The 26,946-nt window shown below is 47.4% G+C and overlaps 1 protein-coding gene and 1 long non-coding RNA gene across 5 annotated transcripts in view; one reads left to right on the top strand and one right to left on the bottom strand.

Moving 5' to 3' along the window:
* The first annotated feature begins 3,003 nt into the window (after nt 1–3,003).
* Nucleotides 3,004–26,946, top strand: part of LOC135385840 (ATP-binding cassette sub-family G member 1-like) — a 97,798-nt gene continuing 73,855 nt past the window's right edge. For 2 of the 4 annotated variants that reach the window (XM_064615403.1, XM_064615405.1), the window contains exon 1: nt 24,711–25,386. The gene's annotated coding sequence lies outside the window, so the exon portion shown is untranslated. Of the gene's footprint in view, nt 3,141–24,710; nt 25,387–26,946 lie in introns of those variants that run through there. The other 2 variants (XM_064615406.1, XM_064615408.1) reach the window with 2 other exon arrangements.
* Nucleotides 17,125–25,385, bottom strand: LOC135385845 (uncharacterized). Its single transcript, XR_010420514.1, has 2 exons — nt 25,037–25,385; nt 17,125–18,450 (listed from the first exon to the last, which is right to left on the bottom strand). It is a non-coding gene; the product is annotated as an uncharacterized LOC135385845 (long non-coding RNA).

The raw sequence follows: 26,946 nt of genomic DNA on the forward strand, positions 1-26,946 counted from the left end.
ATGAGGCTACGCTACCACAGGGGCACGTCGGTACCTAATGACAATGGGCGGTGTTTGGGGGCAAAATAGGTTCACCTCGTGTACGTAGTTGTGCCGCTGTCACCCCTGTGCCGCTGAGTCACGGCCAAGCATAAATCAGAATATTTTCATGTGCCCTATAGAGAGGGTGGTAACTGGCTATTCTTTTTTGTTCCTTAAGTTTCCGTGTAGCGCTGTATGAGAGCAGCACAGATAAGCAGGAGTTTAGGAAGGACAACCCACTTCGGCGTCCGCGGATTGCCTCGACCAGAAAGCGGTTTAAACGTTGGTTGAAGGATTGTGTTGTGTTTGTTTTTCGATGTTTAATTGCCTGATCTAGTACAACGCCCGCTACGCGCGTGGTTTCGGCTGATTTGCTAAACCTGACGAAACCCAGCGATTGATGTCGCAATGTACGTGCTGGATTCAGGCTTTAAAAAAATGTTTTAGTGCTCTCTAGAGATGGATTAATGAATTTAGTAATTAGTATTCTAGCGTAATTAGTCATCTAGCAGTTACACACTCTCTTGCAGAAGTCGTCTGACCCCCCCCCCCCCCATACAAAAACAAACAAAAAACGGCACCTATGCTGCTCTCATTGCTTTTTCTCAATATGAAAATCTGTACACGTTAAGAATAAACGCCCTGTATGAAGTTGTAGGAAAATTTAATACGACGTGGAACGGTCAGTACATGGACAGCGCCTCAAAACAATATTTACAATGTATGAGCCATGAGGCTATGAGGGGCGATATACACATTGCTACGCTTCCTGATACAAAAGGGATATGCACTATTTACATTCGATGGAACATGAGATGAGTGATGGGAGAGATGAGTGATGGGAGGGGTACTGTTCACGGACACCTCACGGAGGGACACCTCGGACAGATACGGAGCCCCCTTGCACCAAAAGCGAAGGGTGGAACCGCCACCGCTGCAGAAACTCGTCGCCGCCGAGTGCAAAGAGTTCTTGTTGCAAGCTATTGGTCACGAGAATACGCAGTTGACGGACCAGCAGGAAAACGGGGATGTTCCGCCGCCGTTGAGCGACAGCCATGCAACGGGCCTTCCACAACACTGCAGCGCCACACGCAGTGAATAGCACACTCAGCCTGTTTGGGCGCCTTTGATCACACTGCACGGGACAAAGGACATTCGTGCAATGTCTAACCAAGTGCCAGAAGATGCGGGAAATGCGGCACTCGTATAGCAAGTGGTAGTTTGTTTCTGCCCTGCCGCAGTACGGGCAGGCCTCAGTTGATGTGATGTCCCACGCATGCAGCCGGTCGCGTATGAAGTTTGGAACTCAAACGTTTCCATATACACTACCACTGACAGCGGTTTCGGCATGGCTGTAGGTACAGGCAACCTTTGAAAAGGTGGAGTCAGAAGGTCACAGGGAACCGCAGGGCTCCGGTCGCGGAGAATGCCTCACCAACTGAAAGCCTCTCCCTGTCCTGTCCCCTGAAAGAAAGCTATGTCCCTGCACTGTCCTAGCTTAACTGGCAAAAACTAAGTACGAGGGGTGTTCAAGTCAAACCGGGACTTTTCATATTTCGCAAAAGTAAAATGAACTTACAGGTGATAAATTAGTTTTATTTTTCAACGTAATCTCCAGTTGCACTAATGCAGTTGTCCCAGTGTTTCACGGGGGCTTGGATGCCAGCAGCGTACAAATCCTTACCGGCGCGTAGCAGCCATGATCGGACCGCATTCTTGACCTCGTCGTCGCAGCTGAAGTGGCGGCCCCCGAAGAACGCCTTGAGTGGCCTGAAGAGATGGAAATCGCTGGGGGCGAGGTGTGGACTGTAAGGGGGATGTGGCAGCAACTCCCAGCCAAGTTCCTGTAAGGTGCGTGTCGTGAGATGCGTGGTATGCGGGCGTGCATTGTCCTGTAGGAGGAGGACTCCTTTGGTGATGAGGCCCGGCTTTCCGAAACTGGAGGTGTTCATGAATGATAGTGTTCAACGTTCCCACACAAAGATCCGTCTTTCGAGCCAGTTCGATACACATTATCCGTCGGTCCTTAAGGATCAGGCGCTCCACAAGTTGGATGTTCTCAGGAACTCTGACACTGGGCTCTGCGTCTAAGTGTATCGTGGCCATACTGAGCCTGAAGTCTTCTGTGAATTTCAGATGACTTTACGCCTTCACTCACGAGAAACTTCATGACAATTCGCTGTCCAATGTGCTCGCTCACCTCGTTGTGGGTCATCTTGTCCAGCACGTGTCATCTGTTTTGGACAAACTTTGGACCACCACGTGGTGAACGTGGAGGCCTGTCCCGTGTGAAAATGACGAAACAGAAGGCGAGCCATTTGTACACTCAGGAGACAGAAAGTCCCGGTTTGACTTGAACGCCCCTCGTATTTGAATGTCCTTACGATGTAATTTCATTCCACTGGCTTCTCCGAGCAACGATATTGACCTAGGCAGGAAAGATATGATACTGCCCACTGAACATCTGATGTCCCTTTCCAAATGATATTTAGACTGTGTGAGTGAACGCAGCGCACTCTGCCGACGCACGACAACTGGTATGGAATTTGCTCGCTAAGATGCCAGGATCTTTTTATTGGGATGTTTGGTTCCGTTTTGGCAGTTGATGTAGTATTCGTTTTCTTTCCTTCTTTTTTTGAAGTTTTCATTTCAAAATTTACAAAATAAAATTGAAAGTTCTTCTGTTTCGCAGGAACAAGGCTGTCAGGTGGCCCGCCCATGTGTAGTTTTTTCTTTCATTTTGCTCGCTAACGACAATATTTTCTTTTCGAACTACCAGTGTTAGCCGTGACGGCGAAGCACGGTCGCACATGATCGCTCGCGAAACAAACTTCCGCACGCGAGTTTCTCGTTGGTTGCGTGACAGTGGGTTGTATTTCTCGCCTAGCCTTGGCGCGTCTTGGCGTATTGTTTCTAGTATCACCGCTCTGTCACCGTCTGTGAATGTCATCAGATCGTACTTCCAGCGAAGCAGACAGCCATTACTTGACTCACCTGAGCACACTGGGCGCCGGAATGCGAGAAACAGGCAACCGGACTAGCGTCGATACTGCATGTGTTCATTGTGTGTGACCAGATAGTACGACAACGCACAGTGCGAGAAGAATATCGTGTGTTCGGTAAGTGACGCATCTTCGTTTTGATACTGGAACTCTCTCGTTTGAATAGCTTTCACATGACTTGCATCCGTATTACGTGCGAAAAAAAAGCTTTAGCTAGTTCGAATGCAGACTACGCAACTTGCAGTACTGTACAACGTGTCGGCGAGACGACGACAATGGTGTCATGAACGAGCAGAGACCAGCTCCCGTAGCATAGTGTGGTTAGTGTGGCTCCCGGCTGTGCTGTCTGAGTTCCTTGGGTTCCTCGAAGATTTTCCAGTCGAATGTCGGCACAGTTCCCCCTGAAGTCGGCCCAGGAGGCATACTAACCCCACTGTCCCCAACCCTTCCTGCTGTGCTCTCTCCATCTGTCCATGTCTATACGCCGCTCATAGCGACAGTTGCTTCGCGGTGCTAACAAGAAAGACAAGAGAGCTTACGTAGAAGACACAACGCGAGAAAAAAAAAACGGCAATGTCGAAAGTAAGAGATACAAGACAAGCACTGACTCGCAACTGAAAAAAAAAAATATTTATTACGGGATGAAAACAGTTATTATTTTATCCACACTTTATTTTAGAAAACTACATAATTTTATCCCGTAAGTAGGTGTGTGGCGCTCCATGCGCTGCTTTTCTGGCATTTCTGGACGGTATGTCTTTTCCGTCTGTCTGTTTTCTTTTTCTTTTTTTTTTGTTTTTTTTTTTGTGGGGGATGAGGGGTGTTGCAAGATTTGTGGGGATACATTAGGGCGTGTGGAAAGGTTGCTGGGAAACTCCGTGCGTCATTCATAAGCGACTATGTTGTCCCAGTGCGCTTTTCATTCTCCATGCCCAGCATGCAGCAGCCAAACTTGGAGAACGTGCAGCAGTGTGGCAGCGTCTCAGGTTTACGACTGCGTTTCCGCTCGTGCGGAAATGTCGTCAGTGCTCATGTTACTCCTCGCTTCCGTGTCGAGCGCCTCATATGTTCCGATAGGTTTATACAGTGTGTCTGGTGATTGCTGCGTCTTTAAAATTTGTCTCCTAGTCGCTTCTGAAGCACTATAAGGTGCTGTTGGGCTGTTGGACCTTGACAGCAGGGCTACAATGTCAAGTATTGGCACAGCGACGGTAATGCTGCGTACTTTTCCTATGTATGAATGTATGGAAGAATATGAAACCCACAACATCAAAAATTTGTTGAATTGAATTGACTTGTTGAATTTGTGTATTGAATTGAATTGAATTGTCAAAGAAAAGTTGAATTTTTGACATTATGAGTTTGTTGCATTTCTTATTTTCAGTGGCAGCTGAAAATCGCACAATTTATTTGCTTGTTTTGTGTGTTTGTGCGTGCGCATATGGGGGAACGTGCGTCTGTGCGTGCGTGTGAGCCTGTGTGCGCTTTGGTTTCTGTGTGTGAACGTATGGGTGAGCGAGCGTATGGGTGTACGCGCGTTTGTGTGCGTGTGCGCGCTCGCGACTGTGTGTGGGCGTGTGCGTGTCTTTATGTGAACGTGCATGCGCACGCGTGTGTGTGCGTGCGAGCCTTCGTGTGTATGCGTGTTTGTGCATGTGTGTTTGCGTGCGCGCGTGTGTGTCACAGTTGGTTTTGTGGCACGGACACGGCGATCTCATAACGTCTTCCCCTTAACAGCAGCTGCTGTAAAAAAATAGGAAAGTGAGCCAAACGGTGTGTCGATTCGATGTGTGGTATTTCGAGAGCTTGTGTGTGTACCTTGGTTGCGTACAGTTCTACGTCTCTACTCCAAAGGAAATGATACGGAACTAAGAGGTCACATCTGTGCATATACACACGTGACACACGCTTGACGTTTACTTGTTGCAGCCGTTATACTCAATCTCACATATCGTGCGTGCTTGCTGTTGGTAAATTACTTTGTGTACACACACAGGAAAACAGAGTCTGTTAGACAGGTTCTGACAGTCGCGCTTTTTCGTTTCTAAAACATGTTTCTAGAGCCGGGCACGTCCGCCTCCAGCGTCCATAGCATGCGTCGTCTGCTAGGGAAGACACGGAAGTCGACCCTTCCCATGACTCTTAGAAAGTACCGGTCACGTCGGCATATGACGTCACTCGCATTGATGAGAGTGTGTCAGGCACGCCGAGCTATTTTCAGCCGTAAATTCCTCGCGCATGAAGTGCCACGCCTGAAGCTGACGGTAGTGCACTCTTAGAAAAGAGGGTGGAGCAGTTACACCTTTTATGAAGTAATAGTTGTCGCAAATTTTGTGCCTGAAAGGTTGCAAAGTTCTACCTGCTAGCTGGTCGAAGTCGGCACAACAACAAATTTTAGTTGCAGTTATCTTCGTTATACACAATTCAAGGTATATCTAAACTGGTAGCGAAAACAAGCGAAAATACCAAATCAGACCCATCAGCAAAGCTACCAGCATGAGGCGCGAGCGATCCTGGGTGTTGGTAGTAGAGGTACGATCGTAAACAAAAAACCTTTACAAGATGGGCATGGCTTGTGTGTGTACTAATAGGTTATTCATAATTGCAATGTAGGAAAAACTTTCTGTTGCCCCACTCGTGCACATATACGAAATCATCTACTACCCGAGTACATTTCCGTGTCCTGCTCCCTTTGCGCATGTGTCACAGTGGGCGTGTTTATCCATGCATCTCTGTATCCGTGCCGTGTGTCCGTGCGTTGTAATATGGAGTTCGTACACTTTTTGGGTTAAACAGGAAGCGACGTTCACATCTCGGAGCTGTAGACCAAGATTTACACGTGTGAGCAGATGAATACAATGCATCCCCTGTTGCTCGCCCCGCGAAAAAAAATTTCGTCATGGGACGAGCGGCCATGATAGCGTGAGTGTTAGCAGGAATCAGCTGTGCACCAACGATGTCATGTTTTGTTTCAATGTACCTATAATGGCCGCTCACTGAATAAATGCAAACGTCTAATCACTAGGTGGACGTGTAGCTCTAGGTGAGAAATGGACCTTAAGTGAACCTTCCCAATTTTTGTGTGGGTATCACGATGCCCTTCTGTTTGGAGTTGTCAAAATCGGTGATAACTGTATGTATTTCGAATTGATGTATTTAATTAAACCTGATATGACTGATTTTTCTGTGTTCTCGTCTTGTGTTGTTGCGTGGGTGAGGAAAAGGGAATACACCGCAAACGAAGTGCGCGAATGTAAACGTGCCATGGCTAATTATGCACTACTTATTATTTATACTGCTGACGTCATCTCTGACGTCGTTTATTTACAATGGTAGTAGTCCGCGCAACGGATGGATGGCGCTGACCCTCTCTATCATGGCGTCATTCTGAAGACACAGGGGCCTATGGGAGTTGCGCTACCTGCTTAGATATACCTTGCACAATGTGCTCAATGTCCATTGCACTGTCAATTCTAGGAAAGCAACACTCCCTCAAAGCGCATTGGTTCTGTGGCTGTAATAACAGCTCTTACACACATTTTGTACTGCACCTGCAAAGAGGCGGTAACAGGCAAGGTTACCACCCTTTTACACCCTTTCGTCAGACGCTGTGTGGACTCAGGTGGTAACAATAGAAGTTACCACCTTTTCACATGTTTTTTTTTCACGTGGACAGGGTAACCCAATTGCGCCTTTCGTTTAAAGTGTATGACATCACACTCCTGAGCTTGGATTTGCAGCTTCCGACCTGCTAAAACCCGCTGTTGAAAAGTATAGCGGAAAAAGTTGATGCACGGAACCATTTAGAAATTTTTGTATGGTACATTTGAAGATACCAATGACGTAGTCTTCTATGCGCCACTTTGAGTGTTTTCCTAGCGCCACACACAGTCACTGTCACGGTCACTGATTCTGGAATTCACCTCCAACAACTCGCGGGGATGTCACGCGTGAACAAGAGAGAAACTGATGTTCTGAGGCTGGAACAACATAGAAGGGACAGATACAAACAAAGCCTCAAATTGCAATTTGAGGCTTTGTTTGCATCTGTCCCTGTTCCAAATCTGTCCCTGTTCCAAATTGCAATTTGAGGCTTTGTTTGTATCTGTCCCTTCTATGTTGTTCCAGCCTCAGAACTTCAGTTTCTCTCTTGTTCAACAGGTGCCGCTTGCGTCGATTTCCGTCGTATGAATGTGTGTATGAGTGAGCAAAAAATGTAAGAGTGACAGGAGGGTGAGTGAGAGTGAGTGGCTGGTTTGTCGTCCCTTCAGATGACGCACCCCGAAAGTCACTGGAGAGGCGTGTTAGCTTAGCTCAATTGGTAGAGCCTTGGACCGGTAATCCAGAAGATGTGGGTTCGATTCCTACAGCTGGCTAACCTTTTCAGTGACTTTCATCTTTCACGCGTGGCCCAGGAGTTCGTCAATACTTTTCCATGGTAATATTTCGCCTTCTTACCTTCCTTCCGGTGGTTCTATGTTTGTGATCGGGAATCGACGGTGTCAGAAGAAGTACATGACAGAACACGAATCGAGAACGTGGTCCCTCATTCTTCGCATAATTTTCTACCGTGCTGGAGGTGTTAAGAGGCTAAATCCAATGACCAGAAGCCTTGGCACTGCGTGACTTACATTCTTCTTTTAGCATTTCATAACTTGATGGCAAAACGCAGAGCGTGCAAGCTATGCACGTGCTTAGCTTGCAGTATAAAGCTCAGCAGCTTGCACCTCAGCTCCATGAACACCAGCAGAAAAGGAAGCACACGGAGAAGTTCTTTCGTCGTCAGTGTTACGACCTCTTATGTCTGCGGCCTCGAGTTTCACCAAAACACCCGAAACGAGCTGGATTGGAATGTGGTGACAGTAATGATAGTAGAAAACTATGAATATTATTGCGCTTATTCCTTTTGGCATACGTTAGTAGGTACATATACTAGATGATTTTGATTGCATATACGTACTACTAAATTTTTCGAGAAATGCAACTTAAAACACTTTCCGAGGTTTAATGAATGGTCCAAGGAACTGTTCCTAATCAAACCCGTATTATTTTGTTTTTCTTCGTTGATATCATTTCTATTTTCTTAATCATCTCCGCACAGCACGCCACGGTAATAAATAAATGGATTCAGTTAACGAGAGCCGCATAGCCCACCACATGCTTTGCTTGCTATACTACAACACGAGCTATGTCACTCCGGATGTTCACCCGAGACTCGAGAAAACAAAGACGCAGTGACGTTTCAGATTACTGAAATATTATTGTAGCTCAGCATATGCACTGCTGTGTGGAACGCATGTCGCATAGTATGAAGTTTTGGTCCGAGAAGGGAAGATGGCATTCAAAACTTGCAACAGCCCCCGCCCCCACAATCGCCCCGCAACAGCAATCGCCCTCGGCGATGAAACTCCCCTCCCATCATCCTGAAATAAAGTTGTTGTTGTTTTGCAACAGACTGAGCTATTTTTAGTCGGGCATCAGTGCACGTACCAAGCTAAACATAATGTGGGAATGATTCTCCGGCGACGTCTTTTCAAGAGGAAAGAAGAAAAATGACCCGTGCAGCGTAGATCGCGTAAGCCTTCGACGATGCTGGGGAACCAGCCAACGACGACAACAGAAAGTGTGTGCATAGGGCTGTTACAGCGAAGTTTGCACAGCGCCATTTCGGGCCAAAGCGGCCACTGATCCAACAGTAGGAAGTTTCATGAGCGGGTTCTGCATGGTGTTTCAAGCGGTATGGCGCCAGAGAAAGCTACAAAACCTGTAGGAAATCCTAAGAATAAGCGGTGCATCTTACCAAGCGCGAACAACTCGAGACAGTGTATATGAAATGCCGCCGTCGTCAGCTACCGCGCGTTGCATATTTTGGGGCCCTGACGTTGCTGCTCACTCGCGCCACCTGGCCCAGAGAGACAGGTCTATATCCGTCTCACCGACGGTCCGTCGTCACGCAAGTGACTCTCGCCTTCAACCGTCCACACTTCCCTCTTGCCGCTCATGACTACTGAGGCTCGCGTTCATTCCGTATTAGTAGTGTTCACTTTGGTGAGCAAAAATATATCTATTATGGGGTGGGCAATAGTTTCTTATGCCGTATCCGGTATAGACAAAAGCCCCCCCCCCCCCTTTTTTTTTCAAAGTTTCTTTCTGATGTTCACAATCTGGCATGAAATGTAGTTTCCATGGAAGGACTGATGGTCCGATGATGCTTTTTTCGTCATGCCTGTGATGCTCGTCCCAGTGACGGAGATCCTGGAACATAAACGGCTCTGGTACATCCTGATTTGTGTCCAACAAGCTCTACAATCTAATATAAAGAAAAGAGCACATTGTCACAATCATTAGCCCTTTCGGAACAAATGCACGGAAGCTCATGCAAAGTTCAGGAACAATTTACATTTCTGGAATGAAATGTCAGGGTCAGAGGATTAAAATGATGGGTAGTGATTGCAGTTTAGGGGACTAGGAGCTGTAAATTCTCCCCAGTTTACAACTTTGATGCGTAGCCTTGGTTGATTGATTGAGTTATAAAAGATATGGAGATGCGACAGCTTTACTGTGGTACATCCACATTATTTTGTGTGTGATGTGAGCGAAAACTCACTACAGCGCCAAGCGGCGATAGATCACGCCACGGGAGCTGTATTGAGCAGCTTATGCGCCACAGGAGTGGCATCGAATGTATTGCTCCGTAGACGAAAGCGTGCTGGGCGAACGCAATGCATCCTGGACAGGTTCTGGTCGCACGTCACAGCAAACGTCAAGGCACATGTGACATTAAAGATGGCGGCGCCCGTGATCGGCGGCCAAACCGTTTGTAAACAATGCGTTTGTTGTTTCTGCACGACGTTCTGGATGTTTTCCGATCACGGTAATTATTTTTATCCGATAATCTCGCAGTAAAACGCGCAGTTTTGCACATAAGGCCTTGTACTGTTGACGACTTCCAAAGATGTGATGACGACCGCGCGTTAAAGCTCATTGATCCGATGCGATGTACTTAAACTAAGGAGAAATGGGCTACCATGTTGCGGAAGAACCAATGTATAGTTTACGCTGGCAAAATACGTTCATCTCTTCTCGTTCCATCGAGGACTGTGAGCGCTACACCTGTGAACGCCGGGTACTTCGACGCCAACTCCTCGACCATAGACCATTCAGCCTGTCCAAAGTACTTGGCCCATGGAGCTCCCCTGCCATCAGTGCCGGGCTCTTCCCTCCCTTTTTGCTTTCATGCAAGCCACTGGACTCCTCGAAGAGCTCTAAACAGAACTCCGACGTGTCGTCGCTTCAATTTCACCATAATTCATCCTCTCATATTAACCACTGTGAAGTGGGGTAGAGTCCTGTGGCTACCACGGGGAAACATCCCATGTCATCGTCACTTCTTCATCTATTGTTGTTGTTGTTGTCTCTTCTCGTTATCACGACGGAAATATGTCGGTAAACGGCAAAACGACATGTAAATAAAGTCACATGACCTAAAAATGACGTTTTCTGTGGCGTGCGACCAGGACAAGATGTTGCATGACGTTGAGATGTTGATGTCAGGACAAGATGGCAGTTTTGCCAAAAGCCGCCGCTTGAGGGTAGTTACATCATTGGCGGGTTTGTGTCACTCCTGTGCTATGCGCAGCAGGGCGCGGAGCGTCCGCGTATTGACCTTTTTCACACTCGCATCCTATCCTAGCGGCTGTCCAGCGAAACACGATCGGCGCGCGGCAAAGCACAGCCGGCTAGGGTACCTCGATACTTGCGCCCTCTTTGCAAAGAGGGCGCAAGTAGCACAAGCATCGAGGCACCCTACACGTGGCGCCATATTGGCGCCATCTATTGAATATGTAGGGAATCTTCTTCGGCGCCGTCAGGGTCACAGAGCATGCGCAGAAGCTTTGTAAGAAAGGTCCATTGCGCAGCATTCTCGCGGGCTCGTTGCCGACTTGTCTCGGGGCGCAGTATCAGACCACGAGACTGTAGGTTCAGGAGTGGCTGCTGGAGCGTAACACCGGTGACCGGTTATACGTGGTGCGTTTTACTACACAAGGTGGTCATGGGACAACAAAAAGAAATGTCATCTCGCTGAAGAAGAGAAAACATGTCAAGCAAAAAGTGGTGGCTTGCTGAGCTCAAGATCGCGGGTTCTATCCCTGCCGAGGATGGTAGCAGTGTGGAGGAGATATAGATTGTTCCAGCACCGTGTGTTGGAGATTTCAGGCACACGTTAAAGAATCCTAGGTGGTCGAAATTATCCACAGTCCTACCCTGCGGCACGTGCAGCATGTAGGCACATAAATGTGGCCGGACTCACCTTGCGTGTAAGTCTACTCCCAATTGTTGGGTAATCCTGTAGTTTATTTCTTCCCAACGGTGTTACACATCAATACACAATACATTATTTTGGTACACAAAGGAATGAATCTGAACAATGCCGCTCACACCGATGAACTGACGCACCCTTTCGTCTCAATACACTTGAGAATATACCCTTTGGATTCTGAGTATACGGTTACAGTCTCTCTTTCTCTCTCTCCTGACGCTGGCTGGCGCTTCTCACTTTTCCTTCTGGCGTCTACATGTTCATTTTTTTTTGTTTAATCCCCTACATTCGGCCATCCTCGAAGTTCTTTTGTCCTCAAGAGGTTGTACTAGTTCTCTCCAATTTTATACGTTGGTGTTTGTATCTCGGCGTTTCCGAGGTGACCGCCTTGGAGGACTCGCTGGGGATCCTACGTCCTCTTCCTCGTCACTTTCGTTTGATTCGTCCTCTTTTATAGAAGGGTCCTCGCGGTGTCCCCACAGTTTCATCTGCGAGACATATGCCGTAGTAGCGAACCTATGCTGTCGTCCGCCTTCTCTCAAATCCATCACTCGATACGTGTCTCCTGGAATACACTGAGTAACGACGAGTGGTCCTCGATACTTCTGTTGCGTTTTCGTAGGTTGTCCTGTCTGCTCAGGAGCACGCTGTAGGACACCAATATCTCCTACTTGATATTCAGTGGCTCTGTAGTGACGCTTGTCGTAGTGTGCTTTCGTGTGCTCTTGTTCTTCCAAAATTTTCTCCCTGGCCTGTTTTTGCAGTTCCCTTGGGTCGCTCCACGTCGCGTCATTCCTCTCATCCGCTAACTGATGTAGTCTACCGTCATCAAAATTGGGCGAGCAGCCATGCAATGTTTCAAACGGTGTCTTGCCTGTAGTTTTGCATACTGCGTTGTTTAAATCTCTCTCTATGCTAGGGATTTCAGCGTCCCAGTCCTTGTGGTCTCTCCTCTTGATGGCAGTTGAAATGATAGGCACAAGTACGCGGTTCACGCGTTCCACTTGTCCATTTGCCTGAGGATGTCTGGAGGAGTTGAGAATGTGCTGCACTCCCCTTGACTGGCAAAATTCTTCAAACTCGTGAGAAGCGAAGCAGGTTCCCCGGTCACCGATAATTCTTCGGGGAAGGCCCCTCTCAAGAATAAGTTGCTCTAACGCCTTCACCACGCTGTTGCTTGTAGTAGTCTTCGCAGGAAACAATCTGACGGACTTCGTAAGATTATCCACAGCTACGAGAAGGTGTTGGTTTCCTTTCGTGCTTTTTACAAAGGGCCCCAAGTGGTTCACGTGTATCACCTCGAACGGATACGTTCCCGGTGGAATCGGATGGAGCAAACCTGGCTTCTTTCCGCTTGGGCATTTGTTTAGAAGGCACTCGAAACATTTACTGATATGGCAACGCACATAGTGCCTCATTTTAGGAAACCAAAAACGCTCCTTGATTTTTGCGACGGTTCTTTCTGTGGCGAGATGTCCCATTAAGTCGTTTGCCTGTACCACAATGCTTTTTCGCATGCTTTTTGGCAACGCAGGAAGCCACTTAACTTCGTCGCCATCCGTCACCCTTTTCATCAGGAGTCCATCCTTTAGCTCGAAGTCCTTGACCCGACTTTGATCCGACGACGTGAGATCCTTCCTGCCTTTCTTCAGTAAGGCAATAATTTCCGTGAGATCAGAATCCTGTCGCTGCACAGTCAAGATTTGATCTTCTAAACTCATTGTTAGCAGTACTTCGAGTTTGTCCGCTACGATATCTTCCAGGGTGTTATCTCCAGGCTCCACTGGTGCTCTACTTAAGGAGTCGACATGAGCCATCTTTGTTCCGCTTCGGTGCTTCACCTCGAAGTCATATTCTTGTACAAGGTCGGACCAACCAGCCACTTGTGGCTTCAAGGTCTTGTTGGCGTTCAAGTAAACCAGTGCTTGGCAATCAGTCACTACCGTGAAGTGAATCCCGAGCAGATAGGGAGGGAGACGTCCTATCGCCCATACAATAGCTAATAGCTCCAACTTGCTGGAATGCTAGTTCTCCTCTGTTTCGGACGTTCGCTTGCTGATGCAGTAAACGAGTCGAAAACGTCTCTGGCCGTCCTGCTGTAAAAGCATGCCTGCCAATCCATCCTGGCTAGCGTCGGTATGGAGTTCAGTCTTCGCCTCTGGGTTGTAAAGTGCGAGTGTCGGTGCGCTCGTTAATGCCTGTTTGAGGTCCTCGAACGGCGCATTTGCTTTCTCTGTTCACATGAAAGTGGAGTTGCCCTTTGGCAGTCTTTGCAGTGGTTCCGCCCTTGTAGCATAATGGTCCACAAACCTAGTCAAGCCCAGGAACCTACGTAATTCGTGGGCGTTTCGTGGCATGGGGAAATCCAGTATAGCGTGAACCTTGCGTGGTCCTGGCTTGATGCTACCTGCTTCGAGCGTAAACCCCCCAAACTCAACTGAGCTCCTTCCGAACTCACACTTTTGTAGTAGGGGTGTGAGCTTGGCTTCCTTGAGAGCCTCTAGGATTTTTCGGAGCCTTTCTAGCATTTCATTCCAGTCCTTGGCCGGCACCAAAACATCGTCTAAATAGCACGAAGCTATTGTATTTCTGTACGGCCCTAGCACCTTGTTCATTAGACGCTGGAATACTACTGGCCCGTTGGTTAAACCAAACATGAGTCGCTCAAACATCCCGGTGGTATCGGGTGTTACGAAAGCTGTCTTGTCCTTCGCTGCTTCCGTCAGAGGAACTTGTAAATACCCGTGCGCGAGATCAAGCGTTGTGTAAAGTCGGCTGCCAGCAAGGTGCAGAAGCTGATCGTCGATATTTGGAAGGGGATAATGCTCCTTGACTGTTTAGCTTTCTATAGTCCACCACAAGTCTGCTCTCTCCATTTTTCTTCTTTAGTAGGAGTACGGGGCTTGCATACGGTGAAGTGGTGTCAGACACTATGCCATGCGTCTTCCATTCCTGAACAATCCGAGATATTTCGCCCCTTTCCTTCGGTGTTGCCCTATACGGACGGGATACGACGGGACTGCTTCCAGGTGCTTCCTTAATGTCCATCGATACCAGCGTAGTGCAACCAAGCTCCTCAAGTCTGAAGGCGAAGCATTCCCGATATTCGTTAAGTAGATCAAGAAGACGTGCGGCATCTGGTTCTGATATTTCGCTGCCCATCTTCACCTGCGACACTTCTATTGGTGCCTTCTGTTGGCACGATTGAGCCTTCACACATCCTTCCTCTGAGGCTTCTCGTACAAATTGACCTCTTCGATCTTTCCTAGTCGTTGTCCGCTCCTATAAAGCAAATCTTCCTGTCCACAGTTGAACAAGGGAATACGGACTACGCCCTCATTTACACGTAACAGCCTGTCCGATCCACACTCTTGCACGTAAAGCGCATCAAGTGTCTTCCGTTCAACAGTCTCCGCTTCTACCCAGACAACGGTATCAGTGGGCACGATGGTATCCCTCTGTACTGTGATTCTATGCTGCTTGCTTGGAGGCGAGACAATGTCGATGTCACGGAAGGGTTCTTCGTCTCTGTAACCCAGCATGAAATTTTGACCCACCTTGCAGTAGGCTATGTGAGGGAGCTCTGTCCAGGTTCGGCCCACCAGGATTTCAAACGGCTGCACAGAGTCGCGAACAACCAGTACCTCTACATCGTGTGCGGTCACACCATCAATCGTTAAGTCCACCGATGCTTTCCCAATAGCGCGTGTTGTTGGCTCTGTGTTTGAGCCGAACCCATACAGCGTCTTGTCGCAAGGTAGAATGTTCAGTCCACACATCACGGCTACTGATGTTTGGAGTATGCAACTAGAGCTGCCTGTATCCAGCATTGCCTGTCCCTCCCGAGAACCATTGATCTTGGCAACCTTGATGAACTTGTCGGGTCCACAGGGGTTGACGTTCTCGGCCACGACAAACTGCGATGATCCCCGACTTGCGTCGCGCGCTTGACGACTGGAGTTTGTGTCCTTAACAGCTGGTGATTGTTGTCGTCGAGACGGCTCTGGACAATCACGAGCTATATGCCCTCTTTTATTACAGTTAAAGCAGCGTTGCTGCCCCTTCTGATTCTCTGACTTGGGCACCTGTACGTGCAATTTCTCTGAAGCGTTTTCTTTCGACTGTTCAGGTGGTTTTCCTTTCTGGTGCCTTTCTGTGGACTGTCCTGTGGCGAGTTGGACTCTTTCCTCTATCTTCTTGATGTGTTGTAACAGTTCCTTGGTGTTCTGGTAGTCTCTCAGACTCAAAGCTTGAACAAGCTTCATGTCGGTGAGCCCTGTGATGATGTGTTCGATAACGTCTGGCTCGGAGAGGTTGCACTGTCTTGCCTTCGTCTCCTTGCCGTAAAAGTACTCTTCTGATGTCTCCCCTGGACGTTTCCTTCGGGCGACCATCTCTCTGTAGAGCGACTGAAGGCCTGATGTGGAGGGAAATGACTCGTGCAACAGTTCTTTCCATTCCTCCCAAGTTCGACGGCGTACGACACACCCTCATACCACGTTCGTGCCGTTCCTCTGAGTTTCGAAAGAGCCACCACAACTGTGTCCAGATCTGATGAGCCAAATGTTTCTGCAAGTTCGTCAATACGTTTCGTCCACCTTTCTGCTGTCATCACCTTGTCCTGATCCGGATGAAACTCGGGAACGAGATCCTTCATGTCGTTGACATGGCGGTGAGGAGGACGCGCTGCGTTTTGCTGCACAGCTGGTGATATGCCAGCAATTGCTGCTCTGACCGCTGTCTCAACCGCGGTTTGAAGAATTGCCTGGAAGTTGGGTTGCTGTGTGCCCTCGGTGGTCGAAGTCACATTCGGTGCGGTGGACCCTTCTTCGCAGGTGATAGAAGAATCTATGATCGCCTCACGGCTCTCATGTCTTGCACAGACTGACCAATTGTATCGGCAGTTGGTGTTGTGCCATCTCCCGAAGGTGAAATTTGAGTGTTCGAAGCTGATGTATCTCCAGCTGCCTGCGGCTGAGCTCCCGACTGCGAACGCATCTTCTTCGGTCATCCCATTGTTAGCTGGGCCTAAATTCCAACGAGGAGTCTGCTTACTTGACTTTCGCATGTTGTCTCCGTCCGATGGTGTGTTCACAATCCCACTTCTGATTAATGTTGGGTAATCCTGTAGTTTATTTCTTCCCAACGGTGTTACACATCAATACACAATACATTATTTTGGTACACAAAGGAATTAATCCGAACAGCGCCGCTCACACCGATGAACTGACGCTCCCTTTCGTCTCAATACACTTGAGAATATACCCTTTGGATTCTGAGTATACGGTTACAGTCTCTCTTTCTTTCTCGCCTGGCGCTGGCTTGCGCTTCTCACTTTTCCTTCTTCACATCTTCATTTTTTTTTGTTTAATCCCCTACACAATTATTATTATTATTATTAAAACATTCCAAGGCTCAGCGAGAGAAACGTGCGAGAGACACTCAGGCAGACACTCAACGAGAGACACTCAACGTCTTGTTTCGTTGCAGGCCTGTCGACAAAGGCAAGGGGATGGAGGACGCCTCAAGCATGTTGTTGGTCAACGAAAGAGAGCAATTAGAGACAATAATGAGTTTTAGGGAGTCGTTTTAGGGAGTCGTCGGGAGTCGTGCCCAAACGACCGATCCTTCCGATTCAAAAACTCATGGGAAGCGAACTACAGAGACTTGTTGCAAATCGGATGAATCGTTCATCCAGGCAGTTTCGCCTTGAAAAGGGTTAATCACCCGTTTGCGAGCTTCTGTTGATAGTTAGACCAAACAGGGAACGACACGGGGACGAGCACTTTGCATAGCTTTAATGCGTCTTGCATATAGACACAAACTTTCTCACACGGAGCACATGTTCTGGCGCCAGAAGTGGTGGCTGATGTGTGTAGAATGCGTGTGAAATGCCCCCCCCCCTCTCCAAAACCGAGGGTCTGGATCCGCTCCTGTTTGCAGTGCATCAACGGTTACAACGAAACGAGAAATGCTTGTGTCGCACCGGCACCGAACCCTGTCTCCGTTGTCACTGCATTTGAAAATGCGACGCCGTTCAAACATGTTCCGCAGGCGTGGGCTCACAACTCCTTTCCAGTTCCGAACTGGAGAGACTGTTCGTAGGATGATACTTGTGTCGGGAAACACCACAACTCGCGCAGAGTCACTCTAACACACGAACAAATCCGCGAACACCCTTCTCTTTGAACACAATAACAATACGGTCGTACGATGCTGTGAACCGACATCGTCGAGACGCTGCGGCACTGCTGGCAACTGCCCGCTAGGCCGGCTGCCCGAGAAAAAACTGCTACTTCGAAACTTTGCCAACCAATCGCGGAGCGCTCAATGCCCTTCGGCCAATGCGTGAAACCAGTCTTCGCCCAAGATCAAGGGAAAGGCGTTCTTTTCGTGGCTTCCACAATTGCAGTGAAAGGTTCAATACCGATCCAGAAGTAGACAAATACTACACTTAAAGGCGGTTAGGTCCATGGTTTGACGTGGAGGTTTGCTGCCAGAGTGGTGACGCTTGAGCCACTGTCTGGGGAGGCACTAATCTCTCCAGGTTCTTTGGCTCAAGTACAATAGCACATCTCAACAAAGAGGCAAATAGGGTGTCTTTCGCATGGTCTGCATACACTAAAGGTGCTTTTGGTGTTGTCGCTCTGTTTGCACGGGGGGGGGGGGGGAGGTATATGTTTATTAAGAAGAAAAGTAAGGAAAGGTTAGCCAGGCAAAGAGCCGGCACGGGAGGGCAGGGCTGGCTGCGGGGAGGGCTGCCTTGGTTCAGGATATTTGCTTCCGAGGCGGCCGTTTTCCTCACGGGTGTACCATCAGCCTCTCTCAGGTCTTGTCCACGTCCGTACGCGGGGGAACCGTACTTAGTTGCAATGGCCTGGTACCCCTTGTTCAGCAGGTGAAGAGCTGGAAATGCATGGAGGGGCGGTTCTACGAGTTTGTGCTCTGACGTAGGTGGTCGAGCAGACTGTGAGATGTCGCCAGCGCTTGCAGTCTTTGTACGGCACTCGGTGTTATGGTTCGTGGTGACTGGTGACTGAGCTGCTGATCGTTCCATATTATTTGAGGAGCGGGCCAGGCGTGTGTGATCCACTGTGCAGTGTGCTTCTGAAACAACACCAATAAGTGATTGAGAAATGTACATTGAGCCTGAGGAAAACCGAAGAACAATACACAGACAGACAGGACACGGCACATCCTCGCTGGCTCGCTTCAATGACAAGAACTTCGTCTACAGCCGTTGGTCGCCATACAGGTTAGCTAGCAGCGTTGTTCTTGAGCAAGTACGCATGATATTTGATGTGCACGCAACAGCCAAAAACGAAAAATTTATGAAGGGTCTTTCACATCTTCTTTAAAACTGGAGAGTCCAGATAATCGATTCTCCTATATGCACGCAAGGTGTTAGGGGATCCACCGATAGTGTATGGCGGGATCGAGATGTACATTTTAAGGACTTGAAGTAGCCAAACCGTAACAGAAGAAGAGAGACAAAATTATATTGGGTAGCAGTATATGACCACAAATTTGAGCGTGAATAATCGCGCCCTATCGCTGGAGGCAAACACGGACGTCGACTAGAGCACTGTACGGGCTCGCGCTTACCCGAAAGTTCGGGCCGGGCCGGGTAAGGCCTTCTTTTTGTGGGCCTGGGCTGGGCCCTGGTTTGACCGCTATGGGCCCGGGTCAGGCACATAACGGTCTAGGCCGGGCCTGGTCGGGCTCCAGCCTGTGTTACCCCACTTTTAGTTAGCCACGGTCAACTTTTACAGCCCGCTACACTGGGCCGGGCCGGGTGGCCTATAAATTTATCGCACTCGGGCCAGACCTGGGCCAGGAAACCCAGAAATCCTCCGGGCTTGGGCTAGGCCCGGGTCAGGTATGGAGCTGGCGGGACGGGCTCGGGCGCGTAAATCAAAGGAATGCCGGGCTCGGTTCGGGTCTCTGGGCCTAAGAATGCGGCCTGTGCAGTGCTCTAACGTCGATCCCGTCCAGCGCTGAGACGCAGGCGAAGCAGCACATTCGTCAAGCTTGGGATGAAAATATTCATACGCGAGGGAGCGACTGCATAGCATGATGGGAATTGATGTTCTGAGGCTGGAACACATAGCTGGACTGCATAGCAGTGCGCTATTCTTCAAACGTTGCTGTCGGAATCACGTTATAATGGGGCCGGAATGCCATTCAAGGGTGATGTAACTTCGTGTCGCACACACGTGCACAATACCGCGAAGCAATTGTGGCTAATTGCGGCTATGAGTTTCTTTCTTTCTTTTCGTTTTTCCTACTTGATCTGGAGTAGCTTGTCTCGCAGTAAGTGGACTCACATCTCCATACTTTTACTCCTACCATCATTATCATCCTCGTTATTCGAATACAACCCGCAGCAGAATGCAAAAAGACGGGTGGATGTTGATAATGTTCAGATTTTTTCAGATTTGCTACATCTTCAAAAATTTTAATCCGGCGGGGGGGAATCTATTTATTTTGACGGGAAAAGTCAGCCAGAAAGGACGGCTTGCTATTCCTTGTTAAATAATTTTAATCTGAGGGTACATAAAAGCAATTATTAATACTATTGCCACGTATTACTTGGGTATTACAATATTTTTTTCTCTCGAAAATAGCGTGCCTGCTTTTCCGACGCAGACACTGATCACACCTCTCTAGTGTCGGGGTTGCCATCATGTCCGGTTTTCACCCGAACAGTTCGGAAATTCAAGGCTTGCGTTCGGTGTTCTGGTGAAGGCCATGTCATCGTCGTCATGTATCTCTCTCTCTCTCTGGTGAAGGTGTAATTCATACATCAAATGTTCGTAAATTGGCGAAGTCGGAGTTAAACCCTTATGGCTATAGGTTTTCGTTTGCGTCATCGCGCAAAAGATTGAGGGATAGCTAAAATGAGCAAAAGGCTACGTTGAGCCACACGAAAATAGTAGGAAACCAGATTAGTACGTATCTTGAGCACGTGCTCAAAATACTGTATTTTAAATACTTTTTCAGTATTTTGGTACTCTACTCAATACTTTTTGCGACAAGTATTTTTAACGTATTTAAAATACTTTTTTCGGTATTTGCAACTCAGTACTCAAAATATCTTCCTTTCTCGTCAAGCACACATCCCGCTGTGTCCAGATTTTCAGCTCACTAGAACGTAACCCTCTTTTCTTTTTATCGGGAATTCGGGAATCTGTCATTTATCCTCCTATAAAATAGGTTGGTCCCACACTTGGCCTTGCCTGTGTGCCCGACTCCTTCGCCAGAAAACGGTTCCTATTCATATTGCCAGGTGAATCCACGCGGGTTAGGTACAGGAGAATCCCAGCATTTATTTCCTCCTTCACCAAAGCAATAAACACGCGCCAGAGGTTGAAAGACCCGAGCTGACATACACCAGGGATTACGAAGTTTTGGGTCAGAAAATATCAACAAAGTTTACTTGGGTTCACCAAAGTTCACCAAACATTACTTGACACCAAGACCTTGCAAATGAATGATATGCTTAAGCATGGCAGGTGAAGTTTATTGCTTTCATGTGTACGGCCACGTTCAGAATACGCGTTTCACTTACTGCTAATACTAAAGTACTTTAAAGAGTATCTTAAATACTTCTTAGAGCATTTAATACTCTACTCAAATTACTTTCAATTTTGAGTATTTTGTACTCTATTTGAAATACTTTTTACGTAGAGTATTTAATATCTTATTTTAAATACTTTTGCGGAATATTTTGTACAAGTCTAGAAACCTCTAACCTATTGTTAGAACCCTCGGTACCCAGCGCTCAGTTTTCAAGTCTCAAGAATTTTATACGTTCCCTCACAATCCACTTTATCCAATCCAAGACAGTGCAAAAATGGGAGGGAGGCAGGGCAGGGCAGCTTATGATTGTGCAAAGGGAAACCGCCGATTTTTGGAAGAAGAAGAAGAAGAAGAAAAAAGAAATTGTAGCATTTGAAGAAAAGGTTCCGGCTCCGCCGAATAGAAGGCTGTTTGTATCCTATGTTCTAGACCGGCTATTCTATCCATCTCTCAGTGTGTATGCCCGCTACCGTCCGTTACTAGTGTGTCGCCCCAATAGAGAAATGCAACACCCGTGTGTTTCGTAAACTTTTGTCCCAAGCTGTACATACGGTGCATTTAGAAAAATGCTTTCACTATTATGCTGGAAAGTTGCACGCGAGTTTAGGGGTTCATTCTTTACCACCACGAGCGACAACGCCCCCCCCCCCCCCCGCTCCCCAGTGCCGGTTCCAAGTTCCCAATGGTCGGTATTTGCCGACGGAAAACGTGGCAACCCTAATGTCTGTCGCGCGTAGGGTCCCAACATCTACAGAAGCGAGTGTTCCAAGTTTTCTGAACATGCTACGCTATTGATTGTAGTGCGAGGTGTGGGAACACGAAGAGTGTATTGGTCTCTTCGTAGAATACGGAATCATAAAGAATATTTCGTAGAAAGTGGGGTGGGATGGTATACAGATCGTATTTATGGGCTATCCGCAAAGACGTTGAATGTAAGTGCGCACAGCCTATATGTTCCGTAAGTTTATTGACATCCAAAATAGAAAGAGCCTTTTACGCGAACCTATGGTTAGTCCGTAAATATCTATGGCACACATAATATGTGTGTATCATAAGAACCGGAAGTTATGGACGCAGAAACACACGCAGGGTTCCATGTTCATGCCTCTCGGTTCTTTGCATATGCTTCATTACCAGTTTGCCTACACCTATCTTTCCTTTCGATATTAAGTGCGTGTGGCATAGAAGATCTGGCCACTTCAAAACAAAACAAAAACCGCAGAGTATTAAAAGCACAGAAATTTAAGAACGAACAACGCGCGCGCACTTATTTGTGGCCCTTGCTCCACATCTGCAGGAAAGGTTACACATTTTGATCGCGTCGTAAAATAGAAAATGACGTTTCCGGCGCTTCAAACATTGCAGGCTCTTAGCCATTCGCCTGAAGTTTTATCCATATTTCTGTCAAATGTAGAAAAAAAAAGTAAAAAAGAAGTTAGAAGCAAAGCGAATTCTCACACCATGCATTTCCAATGGCCTATACCGCCCGCAAACCGCCATTTTTTCTTCTGGACGGTTCCGGGATATTTGATCGAACGCCGTTTAGTCGAAAGCCGTTTGATCGAACGCGGGACATTTGGTCGAAAGACGTGTGGTCGAACGTCATTTGATCGAAACGGCAGCGGTCGTCTGATCGATTATTTTATTGGTTCACTTGGAGTGTTGAAAATAAACCAAAGCAAAAAAAAAAAAAAAAGCTTTAGTTCCAAATGCCGTTATCCTAAGGAACATTTAACTACGTGTACTCCGCATGCCCGTAAACACATTCCTCATGCTAACCCACTTTTCCGTGTCCAAAAAAGCGGTCCAAGGGCCTGGGTTGTTCACCCTAGCCCGTTCGACAACCTGATAGGTTTTTCCGCTCTGACACATAGTGACTAAAACATGCCATACATGTTAATCCCCCAACCCTTTGTCAAATAATAATTGGTGTAAAGTATTAAACATTTTGGCAAATAAATAAAAAATAGATAAATGACATTGATTTGTTCCCGTCGAATGTGGACAAATTTAACAATGTGTTATTGTTTGTAATCAACCGACAATTCTCACCAGCGGCATGGCCGAGTGGGCTAAGGCGTCCGCTCGTTGGTGGTAACCAAGGTCGTGCTGGAGACTGGGAGGTGGTGGGCTGGAATCCTACCGCCGGCTGTGCTGTCTGAGCTTTTCCCTGGGTTTTCCGAAGACTTTCCAGACGAATGTCGGCACAGTTCCCCCAGAAGTCGGCCCAAGACGCATACTAATCCCTCTGTCCCCCCACTCCTTCCTGCTGACCTCTCTCCGTCTGTCCACATCTGTACGCCGCTCATAGCTACAGTTGCTTCGCGGCGCTAACACGCAATAAAAAAAACTGACAATTCTATGGGAGAAAGAACAGTTTTAGTATATTTATTTCTCGCCGATGTGCAAGTGCATCTACGCGTAACTTTATTTCTTGCAACAGACATGTAACCGAAGAAGTTACTCGAAACGTAGATAAGATAAGCATGGAAGCAGATCGTTGGACTCTATTTTTTCGGATAGCGTGCATGTGTAGTGATCCCAGACTGCAGATGCATACTCTAAACAAGGTTGAACGAAGGTTTTATGTGCCGTTAATTTAATATATTTTGTTGTACCATGGCGAAATTTCCTCCTTAGCATCCACAGACTTCGAGTGGCTTTCGCGCACATATGGCTATCCCATTTCAGACCGTTCTCTATAAATATGTCGCCAGTAATGATAAGGGTGCCCAGAAGAACCACAGACTATCGGCTGCTCCCGACCGTGGACAACTTTCTTCAATATGTGTTCTACTGGTTCGTAAATGACAAACGCCTGCAAATAACCAGTGGTCTCCCCTCTTCGGCTGCAAAAAGCAAAAAAATCAAAAAGCAGAGGACACCAATTGCCTGCTTTGTATATGCTCAAGTCAAAAGTTGCAGACAAAGAGGTGCGGACGACAGTGCATGCAGCTTTGAAGTCGCTTCGAACAAACGGCGTCGATCAACCGGCTTTCGACCAACGGCGTCCGAGCAAACGGCGTTCGACCAAATGGGCGGACACAGAATGCTTCACGTTCACATCACCACGTAAACCCTGCATCTGTATGGTCTGGTTATTTGTTGTTCTAGAGGTTTTGCTTCGTCTCCAGGCAGCGCTACGTCTACGAGGTGATGTAAACGTGAAGCAGACAGAGGAAAAAATGGCGAAATTGCAAAATTCCCATATCGGACCCCCCTCCTGGGAACAAGGCTAACCGGAAGTCGCGCGTCCCTAGTAATAAATTGCGCTGTAATTTGCAAATTCTGTAGTGAGGTTAGGTTAGGTCAGTACATTTTACACGCGCGGGGGGGTTCCCCCCCCCCCCCCGCAGTTGTTCGAGACTGTGCTCACTTCCGTCTAAGCCTCGTTCCCAGGGTTAGATCGGAGGGTGTCCAATGTGGGATTTCTGGCTCACTCAAAAAATGGCGGGATGGAGGCGGTGTCGGCAATAGGAAATGCATGGGGTGAGAATTTGCTTTGGTTCTAACTTTTTCTACAAAATGATAGCTTTTTTAAAATAAAAAAATGGAAAAACTGGATAAAACTTAAGGCGAATGAATATCCGTCTGCGAAGTTTGAAGCGCCAGAGACGTTATCTTATATTTTTACAACTCGATCGAGATGTGTGACCTTTGCTAAATTCACCCTGTAGATCCAGGCTGAAACAGCAGGATGGTCGAGACAGCCCAAAATACGCGATATCAGGGCGCGAAATAAAATAGTTTCATTTCCGTGCCGCTCGGGGGCTCCACCTCCCCAAGCTGGGCAGCAGCGAGCGCAGACCGGCGATCGATGCCAAAGCACCCAACACGGTATCCATGGTGGAATTCAGACTCCGATCATGACTCCGCTCTGTGATACCGACGGAAACCGCGCACATACTACCGTGTAAGTTTGTGTCGTGCAACCTTCGTCCCCGACACTGCTGGCATTTGGGTGTTTCCGTGGGTACATCTCGCCCGTAGAGTTCTACATCAACGTGTGCACGTGAGACCATCGTCAGTGTATTGGCATACTGCCACAAAAAGGCACCGCCTTGACGGCTGTCTGTCTTGCGTGCATCAAAAAAGGGGAAATTGCTCTGACCTTGAATTCATGAAGCGCATCGACCACACGTTTTGAGACTCAGTTGGATGCGTTAGTTCGGCGCCGGAAGTTACACAGGATACGTCGTCCGTCAAGTGTGCTTCACAACGTAAGCGAAAGAACCAGAGTGTTGTTGCTCTGCTTTGCCCTCCGTTATTTTCCGCTTTCATGAACACAAAGGCGACAAAGGTGCATCGTGCCGCAATAACAGCCCTATGCGCAAGTGTAGAAATGATACAGGTACGGCTCGTCTCCACGTGGGTACTGTAGACAGGTGGCGTCGCGTTTGAGAGCTGCTGATTGGGAAGCAAATCACGTGGGAACGGAACGTCAGGGACCCCGAAGACAGAGTGAGTGATAGTTTCTCTAGTAGAGAATATGAGCAACTGGGGCGCGGATGGGAGCGCAGTCTGTCAATACAGCTGCACGTGAGCCGACACAGCTGTGTTTAAACAAACGAGTGAACGGTGCGGGAGAAGGATTGAGTAGTGCCATGTGAGAATAGTTTCCTTGGCTCTCCTCTGAGCACGATTGAAGTATTGCGAATAAGACCGTTGCTGGACAAAGTGTCTTGGTTCACGAAATTGCTGCAAAGTGGATGCAAGTATTCCGTTGCGTAGTTTTGTTCTCACAGAGTGAGCATACTGAGTGGGACAATGGTATTTTCTTAAGCGAGTGAGACACATTAGCTAACTTTAAAACACGCTGGGTATAGATCTGAATGAATGAATGAATGACTTCAAAAGTATGTAAATGCATCAATGGTATAGAAGTGCAAGGGTGCAGGCGAGCTGGTACATTGTAAAACGACGATAAAACCTGAGACACGGAACAGAAAAAGGACGACACGACACGTTCTCAACGTTCTCTCTGTTGAGAACGTGTCGTGTCGTCCTTTTTCTGTTCTGTGTCTCAGGTTTTATCGTCGTTTTACAATGTAAATGCATGATAACTGACTACCTAATCTCAGACATACGTACGTCTGTCATGCAACATACGTGAAAAACACTGCGGAAAGGTATTTACAATAATCTAAATACTCTGCGTAAAAAATATTTAAAATTGAGTTCAAAATACTCAAAACAAAGTAATATGAGTAGATTAATAAATACTCTACGAAGTATTTCAGATACTCTTTCAAGTACTTTAGTATTAGCAGTAAGTGAAACGCGTATTCTGAACGCGGCCGTACAAATGAAAGCAATAAACTTCAAGCATATCTGTTAGTTGTAAGGTCTTGGTGTCAAGTAATGCTTGTGAACTTTGGTAAACTCCAGTAAACCAGGCATCGGAACCGGAACTGAACCCGAACCGAAAACCGGAAAAACCGTTATTTTCTGACGAACCCGAACAATTTTTTGCTTGTCCTGAACCAAACCGGAACTGAACCGAAAAAAAAAAATTGATACGGTTACCGGTTCGGTTCAAAGGTGAAATAATTGTACTACTGACGACATTTTTTTTTGTTTATTTATTTTTTGTAAGATGCCATATGCGAGTAAAAATTTGACTGTAGCGCCAGTTTTTTACCGCAGCAAAATAGGGCGCTGACCGGGTTCTGCAAAAAAGATTCCAGCACATCGCTTCTCGTTTTCAGCAGACGATCACAAGAGTACAATATAGTAATATATCAGTAAATAATAAATGTGTTTATTACTTGTCTTGTGTTTTCACCTAGCTGCTTTCCCCAAAGGTTTTTCACCTGAAGCGGTTATCTCACACCTTTCTACGGCGAGCGTAATCTCGCTTTCATGTAGCAAAATTACTGCCCATGAACCGGTTAAACCGGGACCGAAAAAAGCAACGGTTCCAATCCCTGTAAATGTTCCGAACACTGACTGATTTTCTTTTGTCTGTGTGTGTGCGGGGAGGGGGGGTTCCCTGAGCCGAACCGAACCGATATACCTGAA

This window comes from Ornithodoros turicata, chromosome 2 (assembly GCF_037126465.1).
Source record: "Ornithodoros turicata isolate Travis chromosome 2, ASM3712646v1, whole genome shotgun sequence".
NCBI lineage: Eukaryota > Metazoa > Arthropoda > Arachnida > Ixodida > Argasidae > Ornithodoros > Ornithodoros turicata.